The sequence below is a fragment of the Zingiber officinale genome, chromosome 11A (assembly GCF_018446385.1).
Source record: "Zingiber officinale cultivar Zhangliang chromosome 11A, Zo_v1.1, whole genome shotgun sequence".
Classification (NCBI taxonomy): domain Eukaryota; kingdom Viridiplantae; phylum Streptophyta; class Magnoliopsida; order Zingiberales; family Zingiberaceae; genus Zingiber; species Zingiber officinale.
Window position 1 is genome coordinate 51,721,009 of NC_056006.1, and position 19,796 is coordinate 51,740,804.

The window sequence follows — 19,796 nt, forward strand, 5'->3', positions numbered from 1 at the left end:
ATTGAAAGAGCCACATACATCACTATGTATGAGTCCTAACAAATCAGTTGCTCTCTCGCTGTTCCCACTAAAGGGAGTGTTGGTCATCTTGCCTCGTAGGCATGACTCGCATATCTCATATGATTCAAAATCAGATGAGTTTAACAAACCATCCTTATGGAGCTGGGATAAGCGCTTGTCATTTATATGACCTAAGCGATAGTTCCAAAGGTAGGTTTGGTTCATGTCATTTGACTTGAACCTTTTGGTATTTATGTTATAGATATATAGAGTCCGTTTATCAGAGGTGCACTACAATAGAACATATCGTTTAAAAAGACGGAACGACGTTTGTTCTTTATTGTAAACGAGAAACCTTTCTTGTCCAAACAAGAAACTGATATAATGTTCTTAGTTAATGCAGACACATAACAACAATTGACTAACTCTAGTACAAGCCCAGAGGGCAGAGATAGAAAGTAAGTCCTTACAGCAACAACAGCAACCCGTGCTCCATTGCCTACTCGTAGGTCCACCTCGCCCTTTGTCAATGCCCTGCTATTTCTCAGTGCCTGCACATCAGTACAAATGTGAGAAGCACATCCAGTATCTAATACCCATGATGTAGAAATAGATAGATTGACTTCTATAACATATATACCTGAAGTGGAAGTCTCACTTCGCTTCTTCTTAAGATCGTCCAAGTATACCTTGTAGTTCCTCTTCCAGTGCCCGGTCTGACCGCAGTGGAAGTAGGTAGCATCTTTGGCGACCCCTCCTTTAGGCTTCAGTGCCTTGCCTTTTCCCTTGGCTTGGGACTTTCCTTTGCCTTTGGGCTTGCCCTTACCCTTATGTTTCTGAACCATCAGAACAGTGTTGGGCTTAGCCTTCTTAAGGTTTAGCTCAGCAGTTCTTAACATGCTAAGCAGCTCGGGCAGTGGCTTGTCAATCTCGTTCATATTGTAGTTTAGAACGAATTGACTATAGCTATCCGGCAAGGATTGCAAGATCAGGTTAGTAGCCAGCTCTTGGCCAAGAGGGAACCCCAACCTTTGTAAGTTCTCTATGTACCCAATCATTTTGAGTACATATGGGCCTACTGGAGCCCCGTCTGACATCTTGCACTGAAACAGTGCCCTTGAGATCTCAAATCTCTCATGCCTCGCTTGACCTTGATACAGTTGACGAAGATATTCAACCATATCGTAAGCGCCCATTAACTCGTGTTGCTTCTGAAGCTCAGAGTTCATGGTCGCGAGCATTAGACAAGACACATCTAATGCGTCATCTTGATGCTTCTTGTAAGCATCTTTGTCAGCTCGTGGGGCATTGGCAGGAGGAGCCTCCGGAATGGGCTGCTCCAGAACGTACAGTTTACGTTCCTGAGTGAGAACTATTCTCAAGTTCCTGTACCAGTCCAGGAAGTTTGCTCCGTTGAGCTTGTCCTTCTCAAGGACAAATCGCAGGGAGAAAGTGTTCGTATTCGACGTCATGGTAATCTACAACAGAAAAGCAGAAATAAATATCATATTCTTAATCATTTAATTAGGCCTTTAACTAAATGATGCTCCTACTGAATTCTATAATTCATGTGGGACAAGATCCACATCATACTAACCCTTGAGTTAGCTTTGGCTAATACGCCCAAGACTTAGTATGATCGGTAGGTAACGATTACCAATTACATCTCTATGCAACTCTTGTTTATAGGATAAAATACACATTTATATTAAAACTCGAGTTAGCTTTGGCTAATACACCCGAGAATTAATATAAACGTGATTTTGTCCTACCTTTCCAACCATTGGAAGAATGCCTATAGTTGTACTCGATCCAATCGAGTAAACTAGGAATACTCAATCTAATTGAGTTTGTATTCACCCATGCGTTGATAGGCGGGACCAAGATTGTCCCTCCGTACCCTACCAAGATAGTATGTGTTGCTCTGCTTTGGCAGATTCAACAACAGCATGCGATCGAGGTAGTGGTAGGTATCACGGCATGGTAGGCATTACGAGTTGACACATTTTAGATTTAATCTAAATGATGATGCGTATCATATACTCGATAAATCTAATCTAATCGAAGGGTGCATCATGTGCACGACTTAGATCAAATCTAATCGCTAGGCACTAATTAATTACTTAATTAACTAGCATGCATCACATACATATAAGCAATTAATTAATTTATTTTGTGATTGTGTCATGGCCCTACTACGATCTTCTCAAGCCAATGAGAAGATCGGATGGTCAACCTAAGGTCAACAGCTTCTCAAGCTTCTTCCTTTGACCACCTTGTGTTGCTCGCGCCCTCCTCGTAACTCCGTCTCGTGTGGACTTTCCACCGCTTCAAAATTTACATTACAATTTTGAAACTCGAGTTACATTCGAGTCTAAATCTAATTTACAACCAGAATAAAAGGAAGGCATGACGCGCAGGTCGCGAAAAATAAAATAAATAAAAAAAGATAAATACACCACACACATCACATAACGGCACGCAGGCCGTATTATGAATTACAACACAATTGTCCAATCGAATTGGGTCTTTGGGCCATGACTATCACAAAAATAATATATAATTCAAAATTATATATTTTTATAATTTTCTGTAATTTTTCATAATTTTACAGATTTTATGAGTAAATTTTTCCCGGCGGTCCCGATTAGCGATTTCGGGCGCAATCGCGGAGCAAATCCCCTTGCGGGGTTTGGGGGAGTACCCCTACCCGCGATCTAACCATCGCGAGTTACTCCTAAGCGATCCAAGAGCGCCTTAGCCCGCTGTCCCAAAAAATTTTTGGGCAAAACTTTGCCGTTTTGGAAAATTCTTCTCGGTAGTCGAAGCCTACAAGTGCCGAAACACTCGTGCTTCGCTTCTACGAGAAAAATACCCATTAAAACTATAAAAACATGAATTTACAGAAAGTTTACAGATTTATATTTTTCATAAAAATATGAATCTAAACTCGTACTCGCTTCGCACGTGGGTCTGATACCACTGTTGGGTTTTTCAGGCCGCGAAAACCACGTTTTCGCGTCGCGGAAACCCCGAATCACCCTAGCCAACGGATCTCGTGCGAAGAAAAGATTTCAAAACAAAATTACAAGTACGAGTTTCTACTTAGATCTACTCCTAGATCTACATGAAACGAGTTATACCTTTGAAGCGAAGCCCTTCGAGTTCCCGCTTGTCCAAACGGTGCCGGATCTCAAGAGTATCACAATAGATACTCCTCTAGAAGTATCCACACGAACACGTAGGTGGAGAAAACCACACAAAAAGGTGTGCTAGCACCTATGTGTGGTTCGGCCAAGTTGAGGAGGAGAAGGAGAGGAAGAGAGCTCCAAGAGGAAGAAGAAGGAATAATGCACTTGAATGAGGAAAATCAATTCATTTCCCATTCAAAAGTGGCCGGCCACTTCAAATTGTGTAACTCCCAAAAATTGCATTAAGTGCAATTAATGTGAAGCTATTAAAGAAAATGGCTTTGTAACTTCCATGAGGTGGCACCCATGATGATGTGGAGTAACATCGTTGGTCCACATCAATGCCAACTCACCAAAGAGGTGGCATAAAGTCAAGTCAAACTTGACTTTTAATCTTCCTCTCAAGTCAAGTCAAACTTGACCAAATCTCTTCCATGGTTGATCTAATCTAACCATTTGATTCAAGCCAACTTAATATAATGAATCTAATTCATTAAATTAAGTTGATTTAATGAGTCATAATCTAAATTAGACTCATTGAATACATGAATCCACTTGAGTCCAACTCAAGTTAGCCCAATTAGGATTACTCTTAATCCAATTTGATTCATCAAATGAATCTAATCCTATTGGTTCATCATATGAACCTAATCTCCATCTAATTGTCCTTAGTGTGTGACCCTATAGGTTCTTGTAACGTTGGCAATGCCCTAAACCCATTTAGGAGCATAAGTAATGAGCGGTATCTAGCAACACATCATTACTACCCAAGTTACAAGAATGTTGAGATCCAACATCACCTTGTGACTACTAATTGTGACTACTCATAATATATGACAAGTGTCCTTCTATCCTAGACATCTAGATTGGTCAATGTGAGTCATAGACCGTGTCATCCTCTGACCAATCTAAATCTTGAACTCCAAGTAGACTCACTAAATCAAATGAGCTCAATATCCTATATTGACTCATTTAGGCATGACCATGCACTTCATGGTCTCACTCTATCAAGAATACCGATGTCTCTCCCATCATATAGGAGGGATAGATCCCATCTACATCACTCACATCCCTCTGCATAATTTGTTATATACCCAGTAATCGCCTTTATAGTCCACCCAGTTACGGGTGACGTTTGACGAAACCAAAGTACATAACTCCTTATGTAGGGATCTATGGTGACTTCAGGTCTAAGGACTAGTAGTCATACTAATATCCACATGAGAAAGTATATGACATTCATATAACGATCCATGATACTTTCTCATGGCAGGTCATTCAATGTGCATTCTCTAATGTATACTCATGTGTCAACTTGATATCTCTATATCCATGACTTGTGAGATCAAGTCATCGAGTTGACCTACATGCTAGTCTTATTGCATTAACATTGTCCCTGAATGTTAATACTCGACTAGGAATGATTAAGAGTAGTGTTCCCTATATCATCTCACTATCGGTTCAACTAACCGATTGATATAGGTGAGAACCATTTATTCAAGGACATTATTATACTTAGTTTATTTGGCACAAATACAAGTAAGTATAATAACCAAAATCCAAATGCCTTTATTTATATAGGATACAATAAGTCCAAAATACAATCATTAAATGATTGGCTCTAGGGCTCTAGCTAACAAACTCCCCCTTGACCATTAGGTAAAACTCCCCCTAAAGGTCAACTCCTCCTTGACCATTGCACCAACAATGTCTTGGAGAGTTTCAACCCTTTAGAAATCTAAAGCACCAACTTCCATAGCTGAAATTTCAGACAACAGTCGAAAATCAGCATTTTGGCACGCTCTAATCGGTCACCAGACCGATCAGGACTCCACTGGATCGGTCACCAGACCAATCCACACTGCCCTGGATCGGTCCAGTGACCGATCCAGACTTCCCTGGACCGATTAGAATCTTGTCAGATCGGTCCACAATTCTCTGATAAGAATTTCTGATTTTTCTCCCGAAATTCAGAAACCCCTAAAAAATTACAGAAAATTCCAAAAATTGTAAAATTTTGAGGATACATTCCTCATAACATATATTATCATGGAAAAATAGTTTTCTATGAAAATAACTCCTATTTTTTAATCTTGATACAAAGTTCGAAAGACTTTGAAATAGCTCAAGGTTAATCCATCTTTGTATCAACTTGCTCAATGATGAATGCTATCACTAGAAAAGCTTCATCAAGGTTTTTCAAATAAATTTTGAAATTATCTTAAACCATTCAATTTAGGACCACAATCTTAGGGCTAAATGTACATGACTTGTACACAAGTTTTCCCTATGATCCTCAAATTCGAATTAGGCTCATCTAGGTACAAGAACTATGCACCTTGATCCTAACTCATAATCCTAATATCTCACACACATCTAAGGTGTATCAAACACATCCAAGTCAATTTTGATGTGAGATATGAGTTTAGGTCATCTTAAGCTAAGTTCTCATGCATTTTCTAAACAACAATTTGATCTCCATATCAAATTGTGTTTCTATCCTTAAATCAAATTAATTGATCATAAATGCAAGAGATGATGACATGGCATAAAATAATATCATAAGTGGAAACATGTGCCAATGTCATGTCATCAAGTATAAAACCTAAATTAGGCATGACATATAACTAACCTAAGCATTATCATGACATTTCAAATGATAATTAGATAAATATGATGTCATGACATGGCATATGACAAACAATGTATGGCAAATAACATATAAAGGTATAGAAAATACCTAATTCTAGCCTTAGTTGTCATTTTTGATAATTTTGATCATTTTACCATAAATTCTATATTCCTAAGTGTAATAGACCTAAAATCATATACTAAAGATTTTTAGATCACTATGTGCCAATTAGATTGACCCTAGAAAACTCCTCAAATGTGGTTGGCACATCCTAATCACCTTAGGAATAATTTTTAATTTCATTTTCAAGGCTTGATTACACCTTGAAAATTCCTAAAATGTCACCTTTTGCCATGAGTAGGTTAACTACCTATCCAATTAAGGTTGGCACACCCTAAACCATCTAGCGTGAAGGAATCACGCTCCTAGGAACCCAATACCTATTTGAGCTCATTGGGTTCACTAAATATTCACTAGGGATGACTTCCCTAGCAACCCTCCTAATGACCCTCCTAGGCTTTAAAGCCTTGGTCATTTGGGACTCATCAAGATCAACTCTAGGGGTGACTCCCCTTGTGACCTTGGTGATGGTCTTCCTAACCCTAGGTCTTGTTCCATAATCGAATGGAACATTATGATAAGCCGGCTTGACCACTTGAGACTTAGGTTTGTGACCCAAACCTCTCATGTCCTTGGGCTTTGATTTTTGACCCTTAGACTCTAGAGTTGACTTCTCCAAATTCTTAAGAGCCTTTTCTAAAGTGTCAAGTCTTGACCTCAAGACTTGATTTTCCTTCTTTAATACCTCAAGCTTTAATTTTCCATTTTTCTTTGAGGTATTTCTAGGCATATGTCTAGTTGTTTTGGGATTCCTATCTAGGTTTTCCTTAACCTTAGATGAGTTAACTCTAGGGTTGGCATTTCTAGCATTGTCCTTATCTAGGCTAACATGTTTGGCACCTAAGCACATGTATCAGTTTCTATGGTTATCATGCTTATCATTATTGACAATTACAATAAAACTACTAGCATGTGTCTTATTAGAATTGCAAGAATGTGTCTTAAAGATACCTTAGGGTTTTCCTTAGCTCCCCCCATAGTTGTGCTTGGTCTCTTGTCCTTGTGAGGTTGCCTCCCCCTTGGACATTGACTCCTATAATGTCCCCTTTGCTTGCATTGGAAGCACACCACGTGCTCCTTGCCCTTGCGTATCGGGCTTCCTTGACTTTTGGTGCCGGTGGAGTCTTCCTAATCCTCTTTGGACATTTACTTTTGTAATGCCCATATTCCCTACACTCAAAGCACATTATATGTAATTTACTTGAAATTAAGTTTCTTGAGTTACCTAGGGTTGAGGATGGATATAAGCTCTCTCCTTCATCCCTTCCGGAGGTAGAGGCTTCTTCTTCTTGCTCCAGTCTTGAAGAAGAACTCTCCTCCTCTTCTTCCTTAGATGTTGAGGAGCCCTCAACTTCTAATTCCATACCTCCATGATGTGAGCTACTTGGCTCACTTGACTCCTCTTCATTACTTAAATTGGAGCTCTCCTCATGGAACTTAGCCAGGTTGTTCCACAACTCCTTGGCATTGTTGTATCCACCTATCTTACACAAGATATCATTAGGTAATGAAAATTCAAAGATTTTTGTTACCTCATCGTTGATTATGGATTGGTGGATTTGTTCCTTTGTCCACTTCTTCTTCTCGAGAGGTTCTCCTTCTTTATCCACCGGAGGAATAAAACCTACTTGTACACAATTCCAATTTACTAGGTTAGTCATAAGAAAATACTTCATTCTTACCTTCCAATAGCGAAGTCGTCGCGATCGTAGAAGGGTGGAATCGTGACGTCTTCTCCAAGTTGATCCATTCTCTAGCTCGTGGTCCCCCGGGTGTTAATCCGACGAAGAGCGACCTCACTCTGATACCACTTGTTAGGACCTTCGGACGCGGCTAGAGAGGGGGTGTGAATAGCCGACCCCAAATTCACGTTTCTTCCTACAATTTTAGTTAGCGCAGCTGAAATAAAAGATAGAAACGAAACAGGAGAATATCAAACCTCAAACGCGACGATATAACGAGGTTCGGAGATGATACTCCTACTCCTCGGCGTGTACGTAAGGTGGACGAATCCTATCAATCCGTCGGTGGATGAGACCCCGAAAAACCGGCTAATAAAAACTCCTTCTGGGTGGAGAAATCTCGCCACAATCTCTCTTGCAACAGCAAGATCGGAGTACAAAGATAAAGCAAGAAGCCAAGAACAATATGAATGTAAAAACACTAGTTTGCTTGCCTTCTCGTCGACTGGTGATGAAGCAACCACTTCACGGATGCCAACAACAGCAGCAACTGATCAGTTGGAGTCCAGCTGAGGGAAGCTCACACGAAGCTTCAGCAGTGGAGAGCTCAACAAAGCTCAGATCGCAGGAGCAAGAAGAAGTCCACCCATATCTATAGAGGCCCTCCACCTCTTGATTTATATGAACCTGCGAAGAAGAAGACACAGACACAGAAATCTAGCTGTTGTGACTCAACGGCTAGACTTGGACCGATCAGGCTCCACCCTGATCGATCCAGGACGAATCTGATCGGTCCCCTAGGCCGATTGGTCCCAGACGATCCCAACCTCACAGAGTTGGTTGCAGAGCTGATCGGTCTGCGGACCGATCAAGTAGGGTGATCGGTCCACGCACCGATCCCTCCTATTCCTTCTCCCAATCTGTTTGGTTACCGATCGGTCACCGGACCGATCGGATGACCCACAGTGAGAATCGATTCCTGATCGGTCGCCAGACCGATCCGTATACCATAGTATCACTAGATAGGTCAGCAGACCGATCCAATTTCACAGCCTTAAACCCTAAAGCCTTCCTGATCTAGAGAACGAGCTACCGAGCCCTCTCTGACCTAGTCCGGAGAACGAGCTACCGAGCCCTCTCCGACTTCCACGTCCGTCCGCAGAACGAGCTACCGAGCCCTCTCCCAGTCCGGAGAACGAGCTACCGAGCCCTCCTGACCTAGCCCGGAGAACGAGCTACCGAGCCCTCTCCGACTTCGTCCGGTCCAGAGAACGAGCTATCGAGCCCTCTCTGACCTAGTCCAGAGAATGAGCTACCGAGCCCTCTCCGACTCCATCCAGTCCAGAGAACGAGCTACCGAGCCCTCTCTGACCTAGTCCGGAGAACGAGCTACCGAGCCCTCTCCGACTTCCACATCCGGTCCAGAGAACGAGCTACCGAGCCCTCTCGGACCTAGTCCAGAGAACGAGCTACCGAGCCCTCTCCGAATCCATCCAGTCCAGAGAACGAGCTACCGAGCCCTCTCTAGCCTAGTCCGGAGAACGAGCTACCGAGCCCTCTCTGACCTAGTCCGGAGAACGAGCTACCGAGCCCTCTCGGACTCTATCCAGTCCAGAGAACGAGCTACCGAGCCCTCTCTGACCTACTCCGGAGAACGAGCTACTGAGCCCTCTCTGATTTCTGCGTCTGGTCCAGAGAACGAGCTACCGAGCCCTCTCGGACCTAGTCCGGAGAACGAGCTACCGAGCCCTCTCCGACTTCGTCCGGTCCAGAAAATGAGCTACCAAGCCCTCTCTGACCTAGTCCAGAGAACGAGCTACCGAGCCCTCTCCGACTCCATCCAGTCCAGAGAACGAGCTACCGAGCCCTCTCTGACCTAGTCCGGAGAACGACCTACCGAGCCCTCTCCGACCTCCCATGCCAAGCTTCCATACTTGGACTTTTCCCCGTGCCAAGCTCCCTGCTTGGACTTTTCCGGTGCCAAGCTCCCTGCTTGGACTTTTCCGTGCCAAGTCTCCATACTTGGACTTTTCCCGAATCAGGTCAACTCAAGTCGGGTCAACCAGGTCAACATTGACCAAAGGTTGCACCCACAATCCCCCAAGTTCCTATTCTTGTCAAACATCAAAATACAACTTCTCTATTCTTGTCAAACATCAAAATATACCTCGAGTCAGGTCAACTCGAGTCGGGTCACCCAGGTCAACCTTGACCTAAGGTTGTACCAACACTCCCAATCGATCAACCGATCGATTGGGAGCCTCCAATCGATCGGGTGATCGATTGGGAGGCTGAAAAATCGCGAGAAGCCTCGAATAGATCTGGAAATTGATTCAGGTGATTTCCAGAGAGTACAGAGGTGCTCTGGATCGATCAACCACTTAATCCAAAACCTCCCCAATCGATTGAGAGTAATTCAATCTATTGGGAACCGATCGTTGGCGCTGGATAAAACCGTTGCGAGCATCTTCTTCAGCACTTCTTCACCCAATTCTTCTCCGATCTACACAGTAACTTCTCCAAGCTCTCACCGCTAGTTCTTGAAGGTTCTTGGAGGCAAGTGCTGATGTATGTCCAAGTCAAGAGGCGATCTACAACAAGAAGAAGAAGCTAGGGTTAGGGTTTCCAGTGTAAATCACATAAGATTTCTATTGTATTTGCTTCCCTTTCTTTCTTCTTGTACTGAGAGTGTTGTAAGGTTTCTCTGCCTTCGGTAGTTACCGTAAAGGAGTGATTTCATTAGTGGCGAGTGTATCACGTGTGCATCCTTGGATTGGCCACCTCTGCTTGAGGTGGATACCAAGTAAATCCTTATGTTAGCGTTGTATTTTTGTTTCTTGTACATTCGCTGCATATCATCATCAAGAAGCAAGCTACGACGAGCGCGTCGAGCTATTCACCCCCCATCTAGCTACATTTTGACCCTAATAAGTGGTATCAGAGCGAGGTCGCTCTTCATCGGAATCATAGCCAGAAGGGGCAACAAGGCTAGAGGGTGAAGAAGTTGGAGCAAAATTCTTCAAGTCAAAGATTTCATCAAGCTCAACTTCAAATGGAATTCAGAGATAGATTCAGATTCGACACGAGGGTGCCTCCACCATTTGTATCCACAAGCTTCAATCTTTGGAGATTAAGGATAAAAAATTTTCTTATAATGGAGATAGAGCAATGGTTTTCTCTAATGGAAGGCTTTGAAGCTCCAACAAATTCAAAGGGTAAAATTCTCAAGAAGAGCAAATGGAGCCAAGAGCAAATTCAAAGGAGCAAGGCAAATGACAAAGTGACCAAGCTATTGGTCAATTTGTTGCCAAGCAATATTTTGGATCAAGTTGGAGAATTCAAGGATGCCAACGAGCTTTGGAGCAAATTCGTAAAGATTCATGAGGTCCCCTCCACTGTACCAAATCAAGAAGAATCCAAAGAGGGCGACTCAGTGGATCAAGATCAAGAGCAAGAGCACTCCTAAGTTGAGAGATGCACAACTTCGGAAGAAGAAGTCCAAGAAGCCTCATCTTCAAAGGAATGCAATGAAAAGGGCAAGAAGGGAGCATACTTCTTGTCCCATATAAAAGATGAAGATGAAGAAGCCTCCACCTCTAGGATTGAGGGGGAGTGACCTTCGTTGACACCGGATCAAGAAGAAGGAGAAGCTTCTACATCCAGGTCAAATGGAGAAGAAGATGATGCAATCAAGAGACATCAAATGGAGGATCAAGTGTCATCCCTACATGCGAAGGTAAAAATTTTTAATTAAAAATAAAAAACATATTATATATTTTGAGTGTAGGGAACATGGGCACTACAAGAGTAAGTGCCCTAAATTGGCCAAGAAGAAGGGTCAAGTGGCACCTAAGGGCAAGGAGAAGCCCAAAGAGATTGCCCCCACAACAAAGAAGAGCAAGGAGCACATTGTGTGCTTCTCATGTCATCAAAAAGGATATTATCAGAGTCAATGTCCAAAGGAGAAGAAAGCGGTCAAAGTCAAAGGAGGAAGCACAAGTCAAGGGGGAGTTTCCAAGGTAAAACCTAAGGTATCATTTATTGAGCCAATCCCCTTGAATCATGGTAAAAAGTATGCTATTCTAGTTTATGTTAGAATATATACTAAAAGCCTAGCTTTTTGTATAAACATTTATTTTGAAATGAGAATCACATTGGTCAAATGTCTGTATTTAGTTAAATGCAGTTGCCCATTTAATTTATATTGTAGATAACATGGTGTGTGGTGTCACACAGAAGATCATGTTATCAGTTCCCTATAAATTAATAAATAGAAGCTCACAACCAAGATGGATTGGGACAAACCATTGAAATGGTTGTAGTGTAATTTGGTACTAATTTATCTTGACTATAAAATTAACTAGTACACTATGTGGTAGAGAGCAAGACCATTTGAGGTTGTTCCTTTTATACTGACTGCAAAAAATAACAGAACCTCTATTATTATGGATGTGCGTACTCTTAATCTTGATATAATAACAAGTATATGTACTTAGTATTTATTTCTTTAATTTATCAAAGTGTGAGATTTATTCGTTAAATCAATAGGCCCGATAAGTTGAGAAATAATATTATTTATATGGTGTGTTGTTGATTATAGAAGGAAACTGTGTTCTATTTATTAGGATGATGATGTTCCCTTGAGGAGATCATAAGGATTGTCATGTAAACCCTTCATATGGACTTAGTTCTGACATGACAATGAAGTTGAGTGGTACTACTCTTGGAGCTAGATGTTAATTAAGTGAGTTGTCAGTGACTCATTTAATTAATGGACATTCGATTTCTTAAACATAGGGAGATTAACGCACTCATGATAAGAAGGAGCTCATAATGTAATATGGGATTGGTGCAGTAGTTCAAAAAAAACTCTTTAGTAATATGAGTTATTATTGATGAACTTGAGTTGGGTGTTCGGGTCGAATATATGAAGCTCAAGCTCATCAGGAGGCCAAAACCAATTCCTCCTCTAGGTCTCTGTTGTAGCCTCTAAGTATAAAGCCTCTCATCCACCCAAGTCATCCTTATGGCCGACCACATCCTTGCTTGGTGCCCAAGCAAGGGGCCGGCCAAGATGGGTTTACAAGTGGATTTTAAATTTTTTTAAATCTTTCTTTTTTAGCCATCTATAATGTTTTAAAAAAGAGATTTTAGATTTTTAAAACTTTCTTTTTTGAAGTCATTCACATGGTTTTAAAAGAGAATTTAATATTTAAAAACTATTTCCTTTTGTAGCCATCTATAATAGTTTAAAAGAGAGATTTTATTTTTGTTAAAACTTTCTTTTTTTGTAACCATGATTTAAAAGAGAGGTTTTAATTTTAAAAATCTTTCATTTTTTAGCCATCTACAATGTTTAAAAGAGGAATTTTTAATTTTAAAACTTTCCTTTTGTAGCCATCTACAATAGGAAATTTAAAAGAGAGATTTTAATTGTTGTTAAAATCTTTATTTTTAGCCATTACCAAGGATTATAAAAGAGGATAGATGGTGCCTTAGAGGAAATAATCATCTACACAATTTATATTCCTCTTCTATTCTCCTTGTGGCTGACCCCCTCATATTCTTATTCTTCCCTTGCTTTGTCACCTAAGGCCAGCGGCATCAAGAGGCTTCAACCATCTTATGGCCGGCGGGTTGCAAGGAAGAAAGAAGAACAAGATGTTGTGTTCCTAGCTTTGATCCCTTGGTGGCCGAAAGTCTTGGAAGAAAGAAGGACTTGGGTGGTTTTTGTGTCTTGGTAGATCGTCACCCACATGACGTCCAAGAGGAGAGGAATACAGCAGAAGATTAAGAGGTCTTTAAGCTACAAAGAAAGATATAACTAGTTAATTGTTTCCGCTGTGTACTAGTTTATTTTTCCTTTGTATGGATCTTGAAGTACTAACATAAGAGGCTAGCGATCTTGTGCTTTGATTAAGGTCTCTGTAGTTTAACCTAGGGTTTACTATAAAGAGTTTAAATATTCAATTTTTTGAAAGGCTTTGACTAGGAAGTGGTGGATGATCCCATATCCAAGAAGGCTGAGTGCCTCGCCAACGACCATGAAGCCAATCCTCGAAATAGATATTTAATCAACTTCTGTAATATGGTTTAACTTCTGATGAACATATGGGTTGAGCTTAGATTAATAATGTTAAGTTTCGTTTGCAATCCAAGTTTAACTTCTGAAAAGCACATGGATTGCTAGGAAAAGTTCTGTGCTTGTACAAATTTTTGTACAGGGAGAATAGAACGGAATTTTGAGTAGCACCAACAATTGGTATCAGAGCTAGTTTTCTGCCTACGTGTGTTTAGTTTTCAGTTAAATTATGTACTTTTCATACATAAATTTAGGCAGGATATTAGTAGGATGTATAAATAGATTAACTCTGTGGTTGCAGGCATCCTAGTTCCAACTATTATAACCCTATTGTGTTTGTGTGTGATTTGGACCCTCGGGCATGTCGAGGGCATTTTATGTGTGTGCATGATTGTAATTACTAAATACAGCAGGAGCTATATTAGTTTTAGAATTTTATATTCTGTTCGATCTAGATTACATGCACAATCCCTTGTGGAATATAAGATCGATAAATGTAAAATTTTATTTTTTTCGCGGATCGTATTCTCGCGAGGCATGGGGCTATTTGAGGACCAGAGGCGTAGCGGAAAAGGAAGCAAGATAGACGCGACGACATGACCCGTTGGCGGCGGCTAGGGTTGGTGGCACACGGAGGATAGCTATGGATGAAGCCATAATAGTTGGTAAATTAATTTTCATATTTATTACATTTTATGCTGTTTATATGTGTTGTGTGTGTGTGCATGTTAAAATTCCTCGTTTTAAATAACTAAGTGGGAGAGGAATTATTTAAATTCCATGGTCTCTATTACTGGTTTGTAAGTGATGCATTCAAACTTGCGCGTTGGCTTTGAGTGCTTTCCTCCACATCGGATGAGTTTGTTTGCGGATCACTAGATCAAACTTCCTTTATAGATGATTATAAGAAATTATTTAGGTTTATGTGATCTTCTCCATCTGAACGGCACAATCCTATTTTATGGACTAAGTATCTGTTGGAATGTATACTAAAAGCATATTTAATAGTATCCTCCCAATCAGAGTCACTGCTATTATTTGTGTGACCGAAGAAAAATCAGCTATTAATTTTATTTGTCATAAAGTTAGGTTGACAAGATAATAAAATTAATGGGCAAAACCCTCTCTTACAAATGTTTGAATTTGTATACGCCCACACTATCATGACATACAAAATTCACGGTGTTTTGAGATGCTGGTGAATTTAAATGATATTGTTTGAGGAATTAATATTATTTTAAATTTTAAAGTTTTGACCAAATATTTTGTGATTCTTAGGATTTCGAATGGCTTTTAATCCTCTTGTTGTTATATTGAAAGAAAACAAATTTACTGGTCCCAATTACATTGATTAGAAATGAAACATAGACATTGTCTTAACTGCTGAAGGTTACAAGTTCGTACTTTTTGAGATCTGTCCAAGCCTGCCTAATAGCGATTCTAGTGAAGAGGAGATTGAGTATCATAAGAAATAGGTCAAGGCAGATGAGATGACGTGGTGTTACATTTTGGCTTCTATGTCAAATGTGTTGCAACATCAACATCAGGTCATGCCTACCGCTTATGACATGATGCACAATCTCAAGGAACTCTTCAGAAACTAGAATCGGGCAGCTAGGCAGGAGGCTATGAGAAACTTGATGACGACCACCATGACTGAGGGGACACCCGTAAGGGATCATATCCTCAAAATGATGGTTCTTTTGAATGAGATGGAAGTCCTTGGAGCAGAAATTGATGGGGAAACTCAGGTCGATATCATTCTCCAAACGTTGCCTAAAAGCTTTGAGCAGTTCTACCTGAACTACAACATGAACAAAAGGGTTTATTCATTGGCGGAACTTCTAATAGAACTTCAAGCTGCAGAAGGGTTATTTCATCAAAGTTCTTAAATTCACAGTGCTAAAAATGTTTCTACCTCTAAGCTGAAAGGCAAAAAGAAGAAAAAGAAATAAGTTGTTTCAGCAAAGAAAGTGAATTAATCTCTAGGGACTGGGCCGCATGCAGGTGTGAAGAAGCCGAAGGGCAAGTGCTTCACATGCAAGCAGTCTAGACATTGGAAAGTGGACTGCCCTCGCAGAAAGGAGAACAATAAAGGTATATATTATTCTCTAGTGGTTGAAACATGTTTAGTGGTGTTATCTACAAGTACCTAGTGTGTAGATATAGGAACCACTGATCATATCTGCAATTCATTGCAGGGGTTCTAGGAAATTCGACGACTACATGAAGGGGAGATTACCGTTTACATAGGCAATGCTACAAAAGTGGCGGCTATTGTAGTGGGAGATATTTATTTATCTTTTGATATAAATAAAACATTGATTTTGAGAAATTGCCTTTATGTGCCATGTTTTAGAAAGAACTTGATTTCAGTTTCTAAACTATTTATGGATGGATATTCTATTTCTTTTGATGACAAAGTCGTTGTCAAGAAAAATAGGGTAGTTATCTATTCTGGTACGTTGGTTGGCAATTTTTATACTCTAAATCTAACAACTCTCATGATACAACAAATGGAAATTAATAACACATCTTCCAATTCTAATAAGAGAAAGCAACCTTTGGAAATAAACCAAGCATATCTTTGGTGTCTAAGACTTGGTCATATTAACTTGAGTAGGATTCAAAGGCTAATAGCCGATGGACCTTTGGGTTCATTAGTGGTGGAAAATTTTCCAACCTGCGAATCTTGCTTGGAAATAAAAATGACCAAGAGACCTTTTAAGACAAAGGGGTATAGCGCCAAAGATGTGTTGGAATTGGTTCATTTTGATTTGTGTGGACCTATGACTATCCAGGCAAGAGGTGGTTTCAAATATTTTATCTCTTTTATAGACGACTATTTGAGATACGGGTACATTTACTTGACGTGCTACAAGTCTGAGTGTTTTGATAAGTTCAAAGAATACAAGGCTGATGTGGAGAAACATCATGGTAAAGGTATCAAGACACTATGGTCTGATCGTGGTGGCGAGTACTTCTTAGGAGAGTTTAGGAGTTACTTATTAGAGGCCAGGATTCAATCCCAACTATCTGCACCTAGTACACCCCAACAGAATGGTGTGGCAAAACGAAGGAATAGGACTCTTATGGAAATGGTTAGATCAATGATGAGTTATTCAGAGTTACCAAATTCGTTTTGAGGATATTCTCTGGAAACAGCAATGTGCATTCTAAATTTGGTGCCTTCTAAGTCAGTAACCTCTACTTCCACAGAATTGTGGAATAAGCATAAGCATAGCCTGAAACATATTCGGATTTGGGGTAGTCCAGCACATGTGCTGAAGGGAGACACTGATAAGTTGGAATCACCTACAGAAGTTCGCTTGTTTGTGGGTTATCCTAAAGGAACGAAAGGTAGTTTATTTTATAGTCCTAAAGATCAGTAGGTCATTGTTAGCACCAATGCCCAATTTTTAGAAGAGAACTATGTAATGAACCACAAGCCCATGAGTAAAATTATTCTTGAGGAAATAAGAGAAGACACGTCTACTTTAGTACCAACGGTACAAGATGAGGTTTCACAAGAAACTGCAACACGTGTCACAAATGATGCACAATTACAAGTAGTGCCTCGTCGTAGTGAGAGGGTTGTTAGGTAACCTGATAGATTCATGTTTTTGGGAAAATCTTTAGACTTGATCCCTGGTGAACATGAACCTGATCCTTGGACATAAGATGAAGCACTCCAAGATAAAGATGTAGCATCTTGGCAAAGTGCAATGAACTCTGAAATAGAATCTATGTACTCTAATCAGGTTCGAGAGCTTGTAGAACCACCAAATGGTGTAAAAGCCATTGGATATAAATGGGTCTACAAAAGAAAAAAGGGATATACGGGAAGGTGGAAACCTTTAAAGCAAGGCTTGTTGTAAAAGGGTATACTCAGAAAGAGGGAATCAATTATGAGGAAACATTTTCACCGGTAGTCATGCTTAAGTCTCTCTGTATTTTTTTATCTATTGCTGCTCATATGGATTATGAGATTTGGCAAATGGATGTCAAGACACCTTTCCTTAATGGAAGTCTTGAAGAAAATATTCATATGAAGCAACCAGAGCGATTCATTGCGAAGGGTAAAGAGCATCTTGTATATAAGCTCAATCGGTCTATCTATTGATTGAAGCAAGTTTCGAGATCTTGGAACATCCAGTTTAATGAAGTGATCCAGTCTTATGGATTTATTTAGTATCTAGATGAGTCTTGTGTATACAAGAAGAGTGAAGGAAACGTGGTGGTATTTTCTGTACTATACATAGATGGCATTTTGCTCATTGGCAACTGTTGGTTGCTACTCGGAATACCGTCCTAGTTCCCCTGTACAAAAATTTATACAAGCATAGAACTATCCTAGCTACCCATGTGTTCTACTGAAGTTAAATTTGGATTGCAAATGATGCTTAACATTATTAATCCAAATTGTCCTTCAGAAGTTAAACTTGGATTGGAAACGATACTTAACATTTTTACTCCAAGTTTAACCGATGTGATCTTCCTAAGTTAAACCATATTACATAAGTTAATTAAATGTCTATTTCAAAGATCGGCTTCTAGGTTTAACATGGAGAGACACTAGGCCTTCTTGGGTATGGGATCATCCACCACTTCCTAGACAAAGTCTTTCAAAGAAATCGGATATTTAACTTCTTACAGTAAACTAGGTTTAACTACAGAAACCTCAATAGAAGCACAATATCGAAACATGAAATCGAAACACAAAATCGATAACAAAAATGATAACATAAAATCGATAGCCTCTCACGTTTGGTTTTTCAAGTTCTATACAAAGAACATGAACTAGTTATAATGCGGAAACAAATAACTATTTATACCTTTCTTTGTAGCTTATAGACCTCTTGATCTTCTGTTGTATTTCTCACCTCCTCTTGGACGTCATGTGGGCAATGATCTACCAAGAGGAAATCCACCCAAGCTCCTTCTTTTCCTCCAAGACTCTTGACCCACCAAGGGATGCCAAAATAGGAAACTTTCTTCTTTTTTTCTCCTTGTAGTAAAAGACCACCTATGTAGATCTTCTCCTTTTTCCTTCAAGTTTCACCCATCAAGGAATATGGATGCCGACCTTAGAAAGAAGAAAATAAGAGATGAAGGAAGGTGCCGCCGACCCTAAGAAGAGGAAAAGGAGAGGGGAGAGGGCCGACCACACTCAGGAAAAGAGAGAGGGCTCTAGGTTGTGTCTATCATGAGGCACCCTCTCCTTCTCTTTTATAATCCTTGGTCAAAGAAAAAAAGGAAAGTTTTAAATATAATTAAAACATCCTTATTTGTGGCCTCCCTTCAAAAAAGAGGAAATTTTAACAACAATTAAAATCTCTCTTTTCTAAATTTCCTATTGTACATGGTAATAAAGATAAGTTTTAAAATTAATCTCTCTCTATTAAAACATGTTGACAACTATAAAAGGAAAGATTAATTAAAACTTCTCTTTTTAAAGAATGGTTACAAAAAGGAAAGTTTTATCAAAAATTAAAATATCTCTTTTAAACATTATAGATAACTACAAATAAGGAAAGATTTTAACAAAATTAAAATCTCTCTTTAATCCTTTGTAGATAGCTATTAAAGGAAATATTTTAAAATATTAAAACTCTCTTTTAAAACCATGAGAATGACTATAAAAGGAAAGTTTTTAACAAAATTAAAATCTTCCTTTTAACCATTGTAGATAACTACAAAAAGAGAAATATTTTAACAAAATAAAATCTCTCTTTTAACCATTATAGATTACTACAAATAAGGAAAGATTTAACAAAATTTTGTTTACAAAACTTCCTTTTGTTGGAATGTATACTAAAAACCTAGCTTTTTGTATAAACATTTACTTAGAAATAAGAATCATATTGGTCAAATATGTACATTTATAAGTTAAGTGTAGTTGTTCGATTAATTTATATTGTAGATAACATAGTGTGTGATGTCACACACAGAAGATCATGTTATCAATTCCTTATAAATTATAAATAGTAGCTCATGACTGAGATGGAAAGGAACAAACCATTGAAATAGTCATAGTGCAATTATGTATTAGTTTATCTTGACTGATAAATTACACTAGTACACTCTGA